We start from the raw sequence: 16,023 nt of genomic DNA, 5'->3' as shown, positions 1-16,023 counted from the left end.
GAAGAGGAAGAGCTCCCACAGGACAGAGTTTCCATCCTCACACAGACCTTTCTACCCCCAGGCTGACACAGAGCACATCCACCCCATGCACCACACAAAATGCTGCATGTGGGGGCAAAGTCATTCATTTTTAAGCCAGGTAATGTCCATGATTGAGCTGACAGCCTGGCCCCACAAAGAGTTGTCCTGGCAGCACTTGGGGACAAGAAATTGTGGCACAGAGGAAGCTCTTGACTAGCTGGTGATAGCAAGATTTGGGACCATTACCCACTTCTGCAGCTGAAGGCAGTGTCATGTCAAACCACACATTGACCACACATTCCTGAGGTCTGTCTGCTCAGAGGAAAAAAATATGTGTGAGCCAGTGATCAACGGCTGAGAGAACTGATTCAAGTTGGATATGAAACTTTAATGCTGGCACTTCTGAAGTGCTTGAATTTCAAATCTAACAGCACCAGTTTAACACGGATGTTTGTAAGTGTTCAGGCTTTTTAAAAGGAAGCTGAGCTCCCCACTGTACCCTGAAATCCCACTCTGTGCTCGTCAGAACCTGCCTGGACCATCAACGAGGCTGAAGTCCTTCAATGTGCTGCCCAGACCTCTGCCACATGTGCTTGTGGAGTATCTGGTTGTGGTGGTTGTCCCTCGGAGGAAATGGATGGGACACTTTGACATTGGCCCTCACAGCTGCTTGCTGGCAGCAAAGCAATGAAGAGATGCGGTTGAGGAGGAACGTGCTTACAGCACGGTAATCAACAGGAGGAATAGGAGGTCTGCAGGAATTGTAGAGCTATGAGCTCGTTGGGATCTTAGGGACGTGGTAGGATAGCTCACTCAACTGGAGGGTATTTGGGAAAGGCAGGCGGGGAAGGGGAGTTGCTCTGTGTGAGAGGGCAGAGGGAATGGATGGAGATCTGCCCAGGGATGAGTGATGAGCCAACTGAGAGCTCGCAGGTCAGGGTTACTGAGCAGACCAGCAAGGGTGATTTTGTCATGGCTGTCAAAGGATTGTGATCAGCAGCGCAAAGTCCAGCTGGAGGCCAGTCACCGGCGGTGTACCTCAGAGGTCAATACTGGGCCAATTCTGTTTAATGCCTTCCTTAATGACCTAAATGATGGAGCAGAGAGCACCCTCAGCAAGTTTGCAGATGACACAAAGCTGGGAGGAGTGGCTGGTGGACCAGATGGGTGTGCTGCCATCCAGAGGGACCTCAGCAGGTTGGAGAGCAGGAACCTCTTGAAGTTCAACAAGAAGTGCAAAGTCCTGCCCCTGAGGAGGAACAACCCCAGGCACCAGTATGTGCTGGGGGGGCAACTGTCTGGAAAGCAGCTTGGCAGAAATCCTTCGCTGACTTCCATGTCCTGGCTGGGGTGTCCTAATTGTACCCTGATGAGGGGAGCAAATGGGTGACCTGCCTGCCCTGCACCCCCCACCAGAAGGACTATGGCAGCTCTAACTGTGTAGATACGTGCAGATAACTGTGTAGAGAGCTTAGATGTTATGTTACAACAGTTATTTCAAGAGCCGTGGAAGGGGCTCGGGCTTTGGGAACTCAAGGCATGGGTTCTGCTCAAGGGTGCGAACAGAAACGAACACGAGATTGTGCAGGATCCGATTCACAGCCTTCTGCTCTTACCTTGTATCTCCAAGTCGTTTGCCTATTTTAATCCGGTGCAGTCACAACAATGTTTTTTAGCATTAGAAACAGAACAGGTTAGTAACTGGGTCCAGAACCCTGGGGAGATCGATTTCTCAATGTCTACAGAAGTTTGCACAATGCCAAGGTTTCACTGTTTTCTTATCAAAAGCTGGGACAGTGTGTGAGAGCACGATGGAAATGGCTGGCGAACCTGACTGTTGTCAGACCCTGGTACAAAATGTGACTGAAGTCCCAAACTATGTCAGTACATCCCAGTAGGCTCTTTGAACTCTCTTTACAGGAAATTCACCATCAGAAGATGTGCTCCAGGAGCAGGATGGAGCAGAGGAGTGTCTCACTATCAGCTTGCATCTGCCTGAATGCAGATTTCTATTCTTGTTCTTGTTAACCAAACCTCGCTCAGTAGGAGAGATTTTTAACTGCAGGAATTAATTTATTAAAGCTACGCATCGCATTACCCAACAGGGTTTGTCCTTAACACGACGGAGAAGGATATATGTGCCGAGCTGGCTTTTACCTTTTCCCTTTATCCCATGGAAGTGCATCATGAATACAGAAGACAGAAATCTTATTTTTACATGACAGTCCTCCTGCTACCCGTAGCAGTGCTGCCCTCCCCTCTGCCCTGGGTGAGCAGTGTCTGCCGGAGGAGCAAGGAGCCGGGGTGTGCATATTGAAGGGGCCAGTGGTGCTGGGGACTGTCTGCAGCAGTAATGGGCAGGAGTGAGGCTTTCTCCTGAATTATTCAGAGCTGTCAACTAGAAGCCAGTCTAGGGTGAGATGAGACCATAGCATTCATTTCAGTTTAGTTTAGACTGAGGCCAAATTACTGGTAAATTAGTTTTCACTGTCCATACGCAAACACAGCTCCTCTGGTATGTCAAGACTTTCAACTTTATCATCCGGTGATACCCTCTCATCAAAAAAAACCTTAACAAATTAGTTGCCAAAGGTCTCATTGTACCATAATATGGATATTACTAGCCGCCGAAGTCCATTCACACGAAAATGCTTTGCAATGCATATCCTATTTGTTCCTGCTTCACTAGTTTTTGAATCTGTTCAGGGCAGACAAATTATATGGTCAAAAATTACACTCAGTGGGTTTCACAGCTTAGTCAGAAAAGTCTACGCTCAAAACATGGCACTTAGTCCCTGTGGCTACCCTGGTAAGCAATAACCATAAAAAAGTTTTTGGGGGAAGCAGCTGGGTTGATTTTTATCTTGGTTTTCTAAATTATGCATCTAAGTCATGTTTCTAAGTTTACTCTCCATAGAGAAGGGCAGAAGTTTTCCCTCTCTAGCTGCTTCAGCCACAAAAGTTTCCGCTGGCAGAACAAATTCCTTCCAAATACCAGTGAGCAGCCTCAAACTCAACAGCCATGTCTGCAGCCCCACGGGGGAACCTTGCCCCACGGCAGGACCTTCGGCTGCTGCGTTTTAGCCTGGTGGTACTCAGGGGAAGGAGTATTTCTTTCCCCTCTTTCCCTGGGAGCTTCAGACTCATCATTGCTATTTACAGGCTGGTGAAGCTCAGCATGACGTGGGTACGTACTTTTTGGGTTTTTCCACTTGCTCTGGGTGCCTGAGGCACTGCAGTTATGTCAGACGTCTGCCCAGCACGGCATGCGTTTCTTCATGAGAAAAAAAAAAAAAAGAAAAAAAAAAAAGAAGCATCTGCAAGTTTCGTAGGCTTTGGGACAGATCTGAGCTGCATGTCTGCATGACTGTAACTTCAGCAATTAAAATTGTGCTATGGGAGTTAGTCTGGAGATGATCAAAGAGTATAGCGGATGTTTCTTGTTCGTTAGATAATATGATCCCTTTTGCTGGATGAAAACTGGAAACGAAGCCGAGCTATTCTTAGGGATGATGGCCAGTGGCTGGGCTGCAGGAGGTGTTCATCAGCAGAGGCGCTTGCTGGACTCAGCTGGAGGAGAAGGTGGATGGAGCATCTTCAGTCTTCTCACTTCCCCCTTGCAGTGATGTTGCTGAGCTCAGGCAGGTGAGAAGACCTGACCGCTGGCTAACTGCGGGGTTTTCCAGCCCGCTCAAGCACAGACACAGGCAGGAGCAGGAAGCCTGCGGGCTCCCGTGGGCAGGGGGACAGAATAACCAGGGATGCTTCTGAAAACCCCACCGTGCAGCTTGCTAGCAAGGGGTGGGAGACTTGTGCTCAGTGTCCCTGCTGCTCCCTGGCCCCTCTCAGGGATGAGACTGTCAAAGTCACTGCTTTCCAGTTTTGCTTTCGCTTGCATTTATAACTGGTGTCAAAGACCCCTCAGTCCGTGTCATTGCTATCTCTTTTCCTTCACTGTTTTCCCAGTGACTCTCATTGCTTTGCCTTTGCAACTGAGGTCATGTTCAGTCAAAGTTTACAGGTGGAGAAGGATTATAACACCAAAACCAGGTTTACCGAAACAGGATCTGTTTTCTGATAATTTCATTATCAGTTGATCTAGCATTCAGGACACTGCAACGTCCAAACATGACCAATTAAAGAGACAGAAATTGCCTTTTAGGCTTGGAGTGGCCTCTGAGCCACAACTTGTCCTCCAGCTCACGGTAACCTCAGCTCAGCATCCCTTTCTTTCGGTAGGCTTCGTGCTGGTTTCCCTACAGCAGTGGTTCAGCCTCAGCCTGGCTAGAGAGGAGCAGGGCCAAAAGCAGAGCAGAGGAGAGCAGGAACATCAAAACAGCGTGAGGGTCTATTTTCCCTTCAGCACAAAGCCGGCTCCATCATGGCTAATCGTACTAGTCTGCAAAGAGAGGTGAGAAGGGCCCCGCCGCAGGTAAAGGGCTGAAGTCATGGCTCAGCCTTTTACCAGCAGCAGTTCCTTGGATGAGTGGAATACCTGGCAGTGTGACAAGTGCCATTTCCTAGGAGAGCCTCTGTGTCACTCCCAGACTTCACGTCTCCGTTCCCCAGGGCTTCTGGAAACAAATGGCATCTCCTGATGCTTTTAGCATTCACGTGTCAGGAACTGACAGGAAAGACTGAGCACACTATTTTGAAATTTTTTTTTTTTTTTTTTTAAATCTCATGGAGGCTTTGTCTGCAGCAGGGCAATGACTCAGGACACCAGAGGAATATCGTTTTCCAGCCCGCTGGATGCAGCGTATCAGAGCCCAGGGCCATGCCAGCATTTTGATGGTGTGAGTAGCCTCGGACGTGGCCAGACTCCCCCAGCCCTGCCAGCGCCACTTGTCATCCTGACCTTATGTTCCAGTTCGAGGGCAAAAGGGCCTATTTTTTCCTTTCTGTTAATTTTAAAGAGATAAATATAGCCAGTGAAGTGACCTCCTACTCCCATGGAAATCTTTAAGCTTAAAGCTGAAAATGTGACAATTAGCAGTAGCTCTTTTTTATTTATAGGCTGCTCATTGTTTTGCTTAGTGTGAGGTTATGTTGTGTGCCTTCAAATGCAGTTCATTAGCACAAGGTCAGCTAGCTTTTTCGAAACAATGACACAAGTCTTTATTTTGGTAAAAAACTATTTTCTAAAAAAAAAATAATAATTTTTTAACCAGCAGCAAATAAAGAGTGTTCAATGTTGAATCATGATTGAATATAGTTTTGAATAAGGTTTCCCAAATACATATTTTTATTTGAACAGACATCTAGGTAATTTTGGCCCCATTGAATTCACTGGGGCTTGGGTCTGGATTTCACCCTGACTCTGATATAACTCCCACCAGGTAAAAATCAGGACATGAGTCACAGGCAAGGAGAAGAGAAGGACATCTATAAGGAAGAAATGATGTTTCCCGTAACAGCAGCTCTGAGGAGGACCCAAACGAGCAGTGCTGACCAAAAATAGGCTGTGATATAAAATTGGCTCAAAATTGAGACCCTTCCTAGAACTGCCCAAAGCTTTTTATTTTCCCCGTGGTGACTGCAGGACTGATAGGACACGTGTTTGTTAGTCTGCAGGAGGTTATTGTAATGAATAATAATGGATGTGACAGCAACCCTGGGGTAACTCAGTGACTCTGAAGCCCGTGTTTGGCTGTTGTCCTCTCTGATTTCTGCCTTCTGCCACACACAAAGAATGAAAATAAAAAATGATTGGGACATTAATTTATGAAAAACATAATGAAAATTAAACTATAAACTAGACTGCTGATTAGGAAGGACTTTGCTGAAGGGTCAGGGAAAGGAGCACAGTTACGGTGCCACCTTGGAGAGACAAGCTTCTTCCCAAACCTCAGTCAAAAAGGTTGTGAAAGCATGTCCACGTGCTACAGAAAGGTGTTGGCAACTCCTTTCAAGAAAGTTTCAGCAATGTTTCTGATGTAATGAAACTAGTAAAGATCACCAGATCACAGAATAGTTGAGGTTGGAGATCTCTCCAGGTGGCTCTGAAGATGTCTAATCCAACCCTCCTGCTCAAAGCAGGACCAGCTGGAGCAGGTTACCCAGGACCGAGTGCAGACAGCACTTGAATTTCTCCAAGGTTGGAGACTCCACAACCTCTCCTGACAACCTGTTGCCTTGTTCCTCCACCTTCACAGAAAACAAGTTTTTCTTACATTTAGGTGGAATTTCATATATTTCAGTTTGTGCCTGTTGCCTCTTGTCCTGGCACCAGGCACCACTGAGAAAAACCTGGTTCCGTCTTTACCCCTTTCCATCTATTTTTAGGTCAGATGGAGACGGGTGAAGTATTGTCACTGAAGATGAACCTGAAGATTGGACCTGAGGAGGATTTATGTGGAGAAACAAAGTTTAGTTTTCTAAAATGGGAACTGTAACTGTCCTCCAGTTGCACTGAAGCGCACAGCTCTTGCTTTTGGTACACAACCACTGCTACTTGGTACAAGCGAGAAGGCAGCTTTGCTACCGAGGGCCTGGAGGCTCGTCAGGCTGCATTGCCTCAAGCAGCACCCCAAAGCTGCTGCTGCCAGAGAGCACAGTGATATCCTGAAGCTTTAGATCTCATCTGTGACTCCATGAGAGCCCTGATAGCCATCTTTTACATCAGAGGGAAGCACAAAAGCCTGTTTGCCAGATCATCTGAAATAACAGTACCGGCGAGCCAAAATCTGCTCCTCTTTCTCCTGGAAGAAAAGCAAGAGCAGCTTTACCCGAGTTTGGATTCACCCCAAAGCTGCTGCAGACAGAGGCGATCCCGGGCTGTGGCCGGAGACGGGAGGTCCCTGGCCCCCCTCCAAGGGCTGGCGCCTCCTGTTTCCCTCTTCGGCCAGAAAAAGGCGATTTGGGGGAGCTGTCAGCACAGCCTCCGCACGCCTCAGGGAGGCACAGAGATGTGCGAGGGGGGACGGCAGAAACCAGAGCTATGCAGGGACTCCTGCCAGAGATTGGATGAAAGCAATAGGGGCTGCTGGCTCTTCCCAGGCTGAGCCCATGGAGGGACTGCACAGCTTGGTAAATGCCTGCAGAGACACTGCTGAGCGTGGGCAACAATGTGGGAGGGGAGCGAGAGTCTTTTTGAGGGTAGAGGATAGAGAGCTGATGCTAGGCTGCAAATATTTGGTCAGGCAAAGCTCAGAGCAAATGCCTGCTTGCCTGCAGTGTCCTGCTACCTCCAGAGAGGCTGTGCAGGATGAAGGGATGTTCCTGGTGGAGGAGGTTGGACCGACTTGATGTTGCTTACTTTGCTTTGGTGCTTTCACACAGGGCACCTGGGTGAGAAAGAAGAAAGGGACCCAGGAAGCTCAGTTTATGAATTTTGCATGTATCCTCGTGTTCAGGGTAGCAGTCCTATTTATTCTAGACTTTCATTTATCTGGGAAGAAAAACATTTGGTTCTGAGATAGGTTTGAGCAGTACTTTATCTCCTGGGTGGTTGTTTTTTCTTGGGAGGCAGTTCTGTGCTCATAAGTGACATGCCTTGTTATAAACATAGATTGAAGTTCCATATGTTACGGAAAATGTTCCCTCAGCTAGGATACATAGAGAGCATGGTACGCAATTCCTGCTAGACCACTAGCAAAAATGCTCATTTGAGTCATCAAAACATCAAGCTTTGAGGAAAGGCTGGAGGGTTTGGTTCCCAAGCTGGAGCACTGGGACCCTATCTTCCAGCTGGGTGTAACGAGGGACACCTTCCCAGAGCTGATTAGCAGTCTTGTGTCTTGCAGATCCAGCTGCTTAGTAGGCTTATCTTTGAAACAGACTCCACACTGAACCATCATTACTAAACAGAAAAGGAAACATGAATGGATGGAAGCTCATGGTGAAACAGGGTGTGAGACAGTCAATAGGATGCAGACCTTCTTGAAGAGTTCTTTGGTGAGAAGTTCAAAGCTGTAATCTCCTTGGAGGTCGTTCTCCCTGTGAAATTAAGGACTGAGCCAAGGGCTTGCAGACTGAAATTCGCTCTGTAGGTAAACGTGCTCTGCTTACCCTGATGGGGTAGACCCTAGATGGATGCTGACTAAAGCACAACTCCAGCTCAGGTACTTGGTTTCAAGTGCCCGGCTTCGAATTCTGTTTTCGTGGCATCACCAAGTGCCATAAGTATGAGCAAACTGGTTACAGAGCCTGGAAATTAAGTGGAGTCAGATCACCACTTTGATTTTTCCACGAGGGGAACAGATTTCAGGGCTGCACCCAGTTTTATGTAGGTTTTGAACCTTTACATGAAAAAATAAATTCCAAGCATGGAGTTGGACTTGTTCGGCTTTTTCATTTAAGTAAAACTCCAGGTCGTTTGTAGTATTTAAAAGTCTTTCTCCCCATCTACATTAAAGGCTCAATGTACAAATTGTTTCTAAAACTACTTGGTATTTTCAAATAAATTAATTGTTTAACTTTTGCATTAACAGTCAAAAAACATTGAGCAGCATAATTTTCTGGTACAACCACCCACTCTCTCCATTTTGAATCTGTTGATTCTAGATGGATACCACAGGTCCTTTTAAAATACATGGCATGCTACGATACCCTAAAAGTTCACTTAGGTTTGAGGTTACTGTTCTTGTCCTCTGGAGACAGACACTAAGCACGAAATGTACCAGCCTGGGATGTACCAAAGTAGATCCTATCAGAAAAATATGTTACTTGCTTCTATGACAACATTGGAGTCATACAAGAAATAAGACACTATGCATCCCACACATTAAAGAGATGAAACTCTGCCTGCTATTTTGAAGTGGCCATAAAGCTTTCTCATTCAACTCCAAGACTTAAAGGCTTAATGTTTTTTATTCACATGTTTGCAGGACTAAGGTGTCTTGGTGCAGAGCACCACCAAGTCTGCCATAACTTCTGCAAACTGACATCTCCCACCATGACCCTCAACAGGGAGTCTTGAGTTGAAGGTAGCTGTGGTGCCTCCAATCTGAATTTTAGGAGCCCTGGAGCATAGGAAGGCTGGGAGAAATGAGTTGATGGCTGAAAAAGGCTATCAGCAGCCCTGTCTACAGCTCTTCTAGTTATATGGGGAAGAAAACAACCTCCCATTCTGCAAACACAAATACTATCTGTCAATGGTCTGGTGCTACAAAGTTGAAATGCTATCTCTGCCAAAGGTGGTCCTGAAAGTGAGGTCCAACTGCTTGACTTCTCCACTTGGAATACAGGGTCCAGAGCTTGGGGCTTTTTCTTTTTTCCCCTCCATCAGGGTGCTTTAAAGGAGAAATCACTTGCTTGAACCTGGCATACTGTAAAAACAGGATAAGGGAGAGAACATGAGGTAGGACTTCTGTGCCCATGGAAAGCTTGTTTGAGCCTGGGTTTGTGCAAAAATTGTCCGCAATTTTCCTGACCTCCACAGGTGATGTCAGTGTCAGGTCAGGGAAGCAAACCACCACTTTTACCTCAACAGCATGGATAACAGGCCCCCCAAATCCACCAGCAAGCTTGGGGTTTCCCACCTTGAGGGGCTTGTAGTAGATGCAACTAGCTTAGGTGGCAGGAGATTACATTCCTGGGCTGCCTGGACCAGGAAACCTAGGAGGGATGCCAAGGGCAAACAGGACTTGAGGTGCTGTGGGGTGGCCCTGGGACAGCTCCACCTGGGACCTCACGGTCCACCTGCCCACAGGCCTAGTGGCCCCTCTGAAGCCCCTGGAGCTTTATGGTGACCAGAGGCTTCACAGTGCTCAGCTCAGGGCTTGAGATGGCCTCAGCTGATGTCAGGGAGCAGCAGGAGGCTGCCCCAGGAGAGGACATGAGCCAGGAGCTAAGTGTACCCAAGTGAGGTGACAGGGCCGGGTGACCACAGCAAGAGGTTTCCAACAGCCCCATAATCATGCAGAGCAGCAGGTCCAGGCTGAGGTCAATGCGGAAAGGACAGACAGCAAGTCAGGAACACATCCCATGGCCTAGCTCTGCCATGGCATGGGGGTGCCTGGGCAGACAGCTATGTGGCCCAGGGGAGAGTTGTCAGGGCAATCAAGGCCCATTAATGTCCTCAGTCCCATCTGTGGAGGACTGACTGACTCCCTGACTCTCTGACTCCCTCCCTCCCTCCAGGTGTGACTGACTGACTCACTCCCTCACTCCAGGTGTGACTGACTGACTGACTGACTGACTCATTCCCTCCCTCCCTCTCTCACTCCAGGTGTGACTGACTGACTGACTGACTGACTGACTCCCTCCCTCCCTCCCTCCCTCTCTCCAGGTGTGAGTGACTGACTGACTGACTCCATGTGTAACTGGACCTCTAAACTACACACCTCCCCACAGAAGGTGTCTGTAGGAATTAAGGATGGATTCCCACAAGAAACACTGTGCTTTCCTGACCAGGGCCTGTCTCGTTAGTTCAAAGGACTAAAAGCTGTCTGCTGCCCTGAGGTGACTGCAAGCCAGTGGCTTCCTTGGGCTGGCTTCTCATTATCCTCTGCTGCTGCCCTCCAGGAGCTCTCAAGATGGGGAGGTTTGAAGGTAATATGCTTAATCAGTTTTCTGCTTAGTCAGTGTAGTGAAGTGGAGGGTTATTTTGCTGTTGCTGTACATCTCCTTAGTTCTCTTCTTCCAACTCTGCTTGAGCCAGCGGGAGTGGTGGGAGAAGCTTCCTTATTAATGGCAACTCATAATTGTGAGCTTGGCATCTAGTGGATCAGGGAAGATGAAATCATTTGTGTTCCTGTCTGCACAAAGCTAGCAGTGATGCAGAGGAGGCAGCTTTAATTAAAACCAGCTGCCATAGATCATAAAGCAGCCTTATCAACTTGCAGGCGCAGCACACCGTGCTCCAGAGAGTGCTGGGCTGTGGGAAATGGAGATGGCCCACAGCATGAATAGTAATAACAAAGCGTAGGCAAGGAGCAGTGATATCTACTGCAAAGCAAACCTATTGACCCTGCTGCTTCCTCTCCTGAGGAAGAGACCCCCTAAACCCAGCCTGCTCCGTGATGTGGCTGTCGGCACCGTGCAGCATGAGTGAGTCCATGCTTCTGGGACCGCACTGCGAGGCTCGTTGTTGTCCTGTGATCAGTGTATGTGTTAAGGCTTTGGGTTTCAGAAGTCCTGGAGGCTCAGCTACTCCCAGCCCAGCATGTATGTAGGTCTGAAACTCCTCTAGACTCCTGTTGTTTATGCGCTGAATGACCTTGGGTGTTTGAAATGGTGCAGAAGTATTGCATACAGAGCACTGTGATTGTACTGAAAGATAGCATCCAGTAGTGTAAGTCAATATATATAAATCACTCTTCTAAGAAGCGAAGTAGCACATTTAAAGCAAAGCTTTTGGCTTTCTGTGTGCTTCAGGCTAAGCCAGGCTGAAGGTCTATATTCTGCTCCTGCCCATGGATTTGCATCACTGGGATCTGACCTGATGCTCAGCGGAGCTCAAACAGGGAATATGCTTTTGCTTTTCATTAGAGATCTGAATTTGCTGAAAACAGCTAGATGTATTATTCATTAATATCTCCTGTGGAAGTCATAGACCAGCTTTTCCTGGACTGTATTCAATGAACCAGGTTTCCATGTAGTATGGCTATGGGGCTGAAAGACTTGTGTGAAACTTCTGTTAGCTATGTACAAAGAAACTCATGAAAGTCCCAATCCACAAGAGACTACAGAATTACTAAGTTCTCTACCTCCAAGAATTTGAAAATCATGAGTCAGGCCTCAGTCATAACTTTTTTTTTTTTTAAATACAAAGAAACCTCAGGGTCTTTATTTGCTTACTGGCTTCTGAACATTGAGTTCTTGTTCTCAAACACTCAGGTCCTCATAGCTGGGGAAAGAAATCTACTTCTAAATGAAAAGCCGGATTCTCTTGCAATAGTAGCCTTATAGAAGCTGATCTTTAACTGCAAGTTTCGTAACTTTTGGGGGGTGAACTGAATGCTCCTATGGTCTAATGCTACCACCTAACGTGGACCTTCTCCACGTGTACTTGTGTGTAGTGCAGGTTATCAGCACTGACGTTAGGAACCTGTAGCTGGTTTTAAAAACCTCTTAAACTGAGCTTTCCAAAGCATGTCGGAGGGAATAGCTGCATGAATGTCTCCAAATAATGGCTGTGAAAAAGGATGTTTCTTGCTCCTGCCCCACGTAGTCTGTGCTATCAGCAGGGGCAGAGCAGCTGGCAAAGCATAAAGGTGCCCTCTGCTCTTGCCTTGGGATGACATGAAGCAGTTATTTTAATCCTAGGCCTGAACTGCTGCCAAACTTATTTAAAAATATATATATAAAAAGGAAGGCAAGCATGCAAGTCATGGGAAACTTCCGGGTACATTTTAGCCATGTGAATAATGCTGAATGTGTTTCCATTTATCCTCCGCTCTTCTGGTCCCCAAACCTGATACTTTGGACTGATCTCTTTACTCTGCCAGAAGCACAGTGGCAAGCACATCGAGTGCAAGTGCCCAGGGACTATGTTTTGCCAGGGTGCTGAGGTGTTGGATCAGCTGTAGCAGGGAAAAGCAGGTGCCAGTACACAAAGAGGACTCAAAACTTCAAATGTAGTAAAGTTTCTTAACAGAAACCAACAGCTACCTGGCTTGTGTCCTTTCCTTCACCCTGGAAGACAACATAAGCAAAAAAAGTTTTTTGAAATTCATCCATTTCTGTGCAACGCTACCCTTAAAGGTCCTTAACTGTGGAAAATTTGGGGTTGCAAAGTGTCTTCTGGAGAAGGTACGTTGCACTTCTCTAGACTTGACGTGGGATCAAGTTCATCAGCTGCCATAGTTGCATTTCACCATCCAACACTTCACCTGTTTTAATGTGAATCTCACTTGCTATTAAGCATTTTGTTTCAAAGCCAATCTCTTGAAACCCAGTCCCTGTTTGTGAGGAAATGGTGCATCTCTAAACCAATGTGACCTGTGGTTCTTCCTGTGCTCACCTGGGTTTGGAGGTCAGGACCTGAGTCTCAGGTTTCACCAAAAACATTCAGCACAGCTTTGCTGACAACCTTTTCACCTTAACAGTTAATCTCTCCTGCTGGCAACCGTTACTGTTTATCCATCCAAACTGAATGTCCCTTCCTGGAGCGTGTCCCTGCTAGGAGAACCTGGTGGGATGGGGACAGCTGACTCTGAAAAACTGAGTTAGAGCTAAATCTCTGCACCAAAGGCCCATCGGCCTTAACTACCCAATGCAGCGGTCACATTGTCAAAGACTAGGAGCTGTATTTACCTCCTCCCAGCAGTAAAGCCCCCCAGCATTCAGCTTTAGCGTTCCTCAGTGCTGAAATAGCTTTAGGAAGAGGATCAGGGTGTGAGGATCAGGAGTGCCACCTCTTTAAGAGCTGGCCTGGGTGTTGCAACTCAGGGCTTGTAAAAACTCACCGTGGCGACAGGTTGCCTGGTCTCAAATGTTTGTGCCGCTTTTGGGAAGGATTAAGTAAAGGTGGTGTGTGACAACAGCAGCATTGCTTGGCTGTGGGGTTGTGAGCAGCTGGGCCAAGAGGAGCAGATTAGTGCCTGCAGGAAGCTTTCATCTGGAAAACCAAGCGCTGACTCAAGCAGCCATAATGACTTTGTGCACTGACCTCCTGTTGTTGCTGACGGCGGGCATTCAGCGTGGCCGGAAATGCGCCTTCAAATGGGAGATGTTCCCTTCATGCTCAGGGCGAGTGTTAGAAGAGACAGAGAAAGGACAAGGAGGGGAGGAAAAAGAGTGGATGCTCTGCTAGCCTGTCCTGAAGTGCTAAAATGTTCAAAATAAAATTTTATGAGCTTCATGAGGACTCAGGAGATTCAGGTAGGGCACATCATCTGGGGTGAATGGTTTCCTAGCTCTTATTTGGTGTGGTGGAGCTTGGACTCTTGGATATCCAGAGCTTTTGAGCTGCTGTAGTCTGACAGCAGGCTGAGTCATTGGGTGTTGAGTCTTAAAAGTGCTCTGCCTTTCCTTCATCATCTCTGTTTGTGTGCCTGACTGCTTCACAGGCATCTTCAGAACCTTTGAGGTGAGCAGGGACGTTTATACTGCTTGAGTCCTCTCCAATGTAGTTACAGTTCATTTCTGATTCAAAGGTTGGTTTTTGTTTTCTGGTTTTGGAGGAGTTTTGTTTGTTTGTTTTTCCTTAGTGAAGGAGCCAAACTTCTCATTCCTTTAGGAAGACAGCTTCTTCAAGATGACAATCATTAAGATGGTTTCAGAGGCGCTGAGGTTCCTTGCTTGCTTCAAATGCCTTATCTGGCCAGCGTTTGTGGTACTTGAGACTCCCTGCTTGAGCATCAATGATGTGAGTCATTTTTATATAACTCAACATAAAGAATAGTTTTGATACTACTCAAGAGGTGGGTGGGCTTTTTTCTCTCAACACTTGTATGATATCAAATGCTCCGGGGCATGGATCTATGTATGCAATGTATGCAATGTGTTTCTTAAAACATGGTCACTCTGAGCTTGTTTGGGGAGAAACGAAACTCTTAGGGTAGTGAATGCTGAAGCTGTCCCACGGTTTCACCTCTGGGAAGAAGGTGAAGAGCTGGCCAACAGATTCCATAACCAGCTGTGATGGCACTGGAGGAGCTGAAAACTGAAAAGTTGTAAGGGCTGGTGTTCACAAAGATGTTTTCTAGTGCATTTTTACCCCATGTAAACAACTGTTAAATACTTCAGCACTGAAATTGTCCATACTTGACATTAGAGGTACAAACATACTGGGAAATGTTTGCATGCAGACAAATCTTAAGAAACCTCACAGTAATGAACGTGAGGTTAATAGAGCAAAATGGAATCTAAAATGGAGTTGCAGCAATCACTTCTCTAAACAAAAGATTTTGACTCTCCAGTGGGAAGGCAATCCTTTTTCATAGGTGCGTACAAGTGAGAAACAAAATCATGTTTTCTCTTGCAACACTACCCTGATGACATTAAGAAAACAAAACTGTTATTTTTACTGTCTCCCCAGGATTTTATTTCAAAGATCGCCTCACTTCCAGTGCTGAAACTTTAACTTATTCTAGGTTAAAATAAAAGTCATAATTTATGATAGCCCTGTTTACTTGAGTGATGTAGCAAAATAGATTCTGTCTCATCCCAGCTGGTGAGAAAAATGGCTGGTAGTTTTACTTAACTTGAGGTGCAATCCCAATAAAGCTCTAAAACTTCTAAAGTCAAGCTGCAAGGCACATGGTAGAGGTGCCACACTAGTGGAAATTGCAGTCAGAGGAGGGTCTGTTGGGGGCTTTGGAAATTTGTTGGGGTCATAGTCAATTCCTTCTCCCATCAGGCTTGGTCCATCAGTGTGGGATTCGGAGACAAGGGAGGTTTGGTGCTACTTCCCTCCATTGAGTCACGGTTCATTACTCAATTTCTGATGGTCAACAAGTGCTATTGCTTTTATTCAGGCTTTTTAAAGGTCTGTGTATCTCTAGGTTTGGTGTGTAAAGTATTCTGTGTACATATATCTTTATTTTCTCTTCACAACCTCTTTTTGGCTTTGACCTTTGAAGGACTGTAAAAACAATCTATGTTTATAAGAGTGCTGAGCCGATGTGGAGACACCTGGGTTTTGTTACCTTTTTTTTTTTTTTTAAGGACCTTCAGCAAGTTGCTTAGTTTCTTTTGACCTTCCTTTCTTCTTTGGCTTAAACACTTAGTGAACTTTAAAAAAAAAAAAAAAAAAAGCTATAAGAGACTCAATAGTACTGTAAATTGTGAATGAAAAATGGGAATTACTTAGTGATAATAGATTATTAGCATAGTGGGAATGTCTCCTGGACACTTAATGCAGGATATCAAACATACAGTACATTTAAAAGGTACATAAAACTGCCTTTTTTTTTTTAATTCTTACAGAACTTTTAAATTACTTCTAAGATTAATAAATGCTGGCTGGCTGCATATGGGGGGTCACAGAGATTTGCCTGGAATTTCTTTAAATTTCCTTGGAGATTGTGCGCCATTCATGAGGCATGAAGTCCTGAATCAAATATTTCTAGTGATAAACAGCATGTTTGTCTTGATACATTTGTGACCAATATA

The 16,023-nt window shown here is 46.2% G+C and overlaps 1 long non-coding RNA gene across 1 annotated transcript; it reads left to right on the top strand.

Annotated features, from left to right (window-relative positions):
- The first annotated feature begins 3,021 nt into the window (after positions 1-3,021).
- Positions 3,022-8,419, top strand: LOC142602815 (uncharacterized). Its single transcript, XR_012836649.1, has 3 exons — positions 3,022-3,666; positions 4,261-4,817; positions 6,307-8,419. It is a non-coding gene; the product is annotated as an uncharacterized LOC142602815 (long non-coding RNA).
- The last annotated feature ends 7,604 nt before the right edge of the window (positions 8,420-16,023 follow it).

The sequence above is a fragment of the Balearica regulorum genome, chromosome 8 (assembly GCF_011004875.1).
Source record: "Balearica regulorum gibbericeps isolate bBalReg1 chromosome 8, bBalReg1.pri, whole genome shotgun sequence".
In the NCBI taxonomy this organism is placed as follows: domain Eukaryota; kingdom Metazoa; phylum Chordata; class Aves; order Gruiformes; family Gruidae; genus Balearica; species Balearica regulorum.
This window is presented reverse-complemented; position numbering and strand designations above follow the sequence as displayed.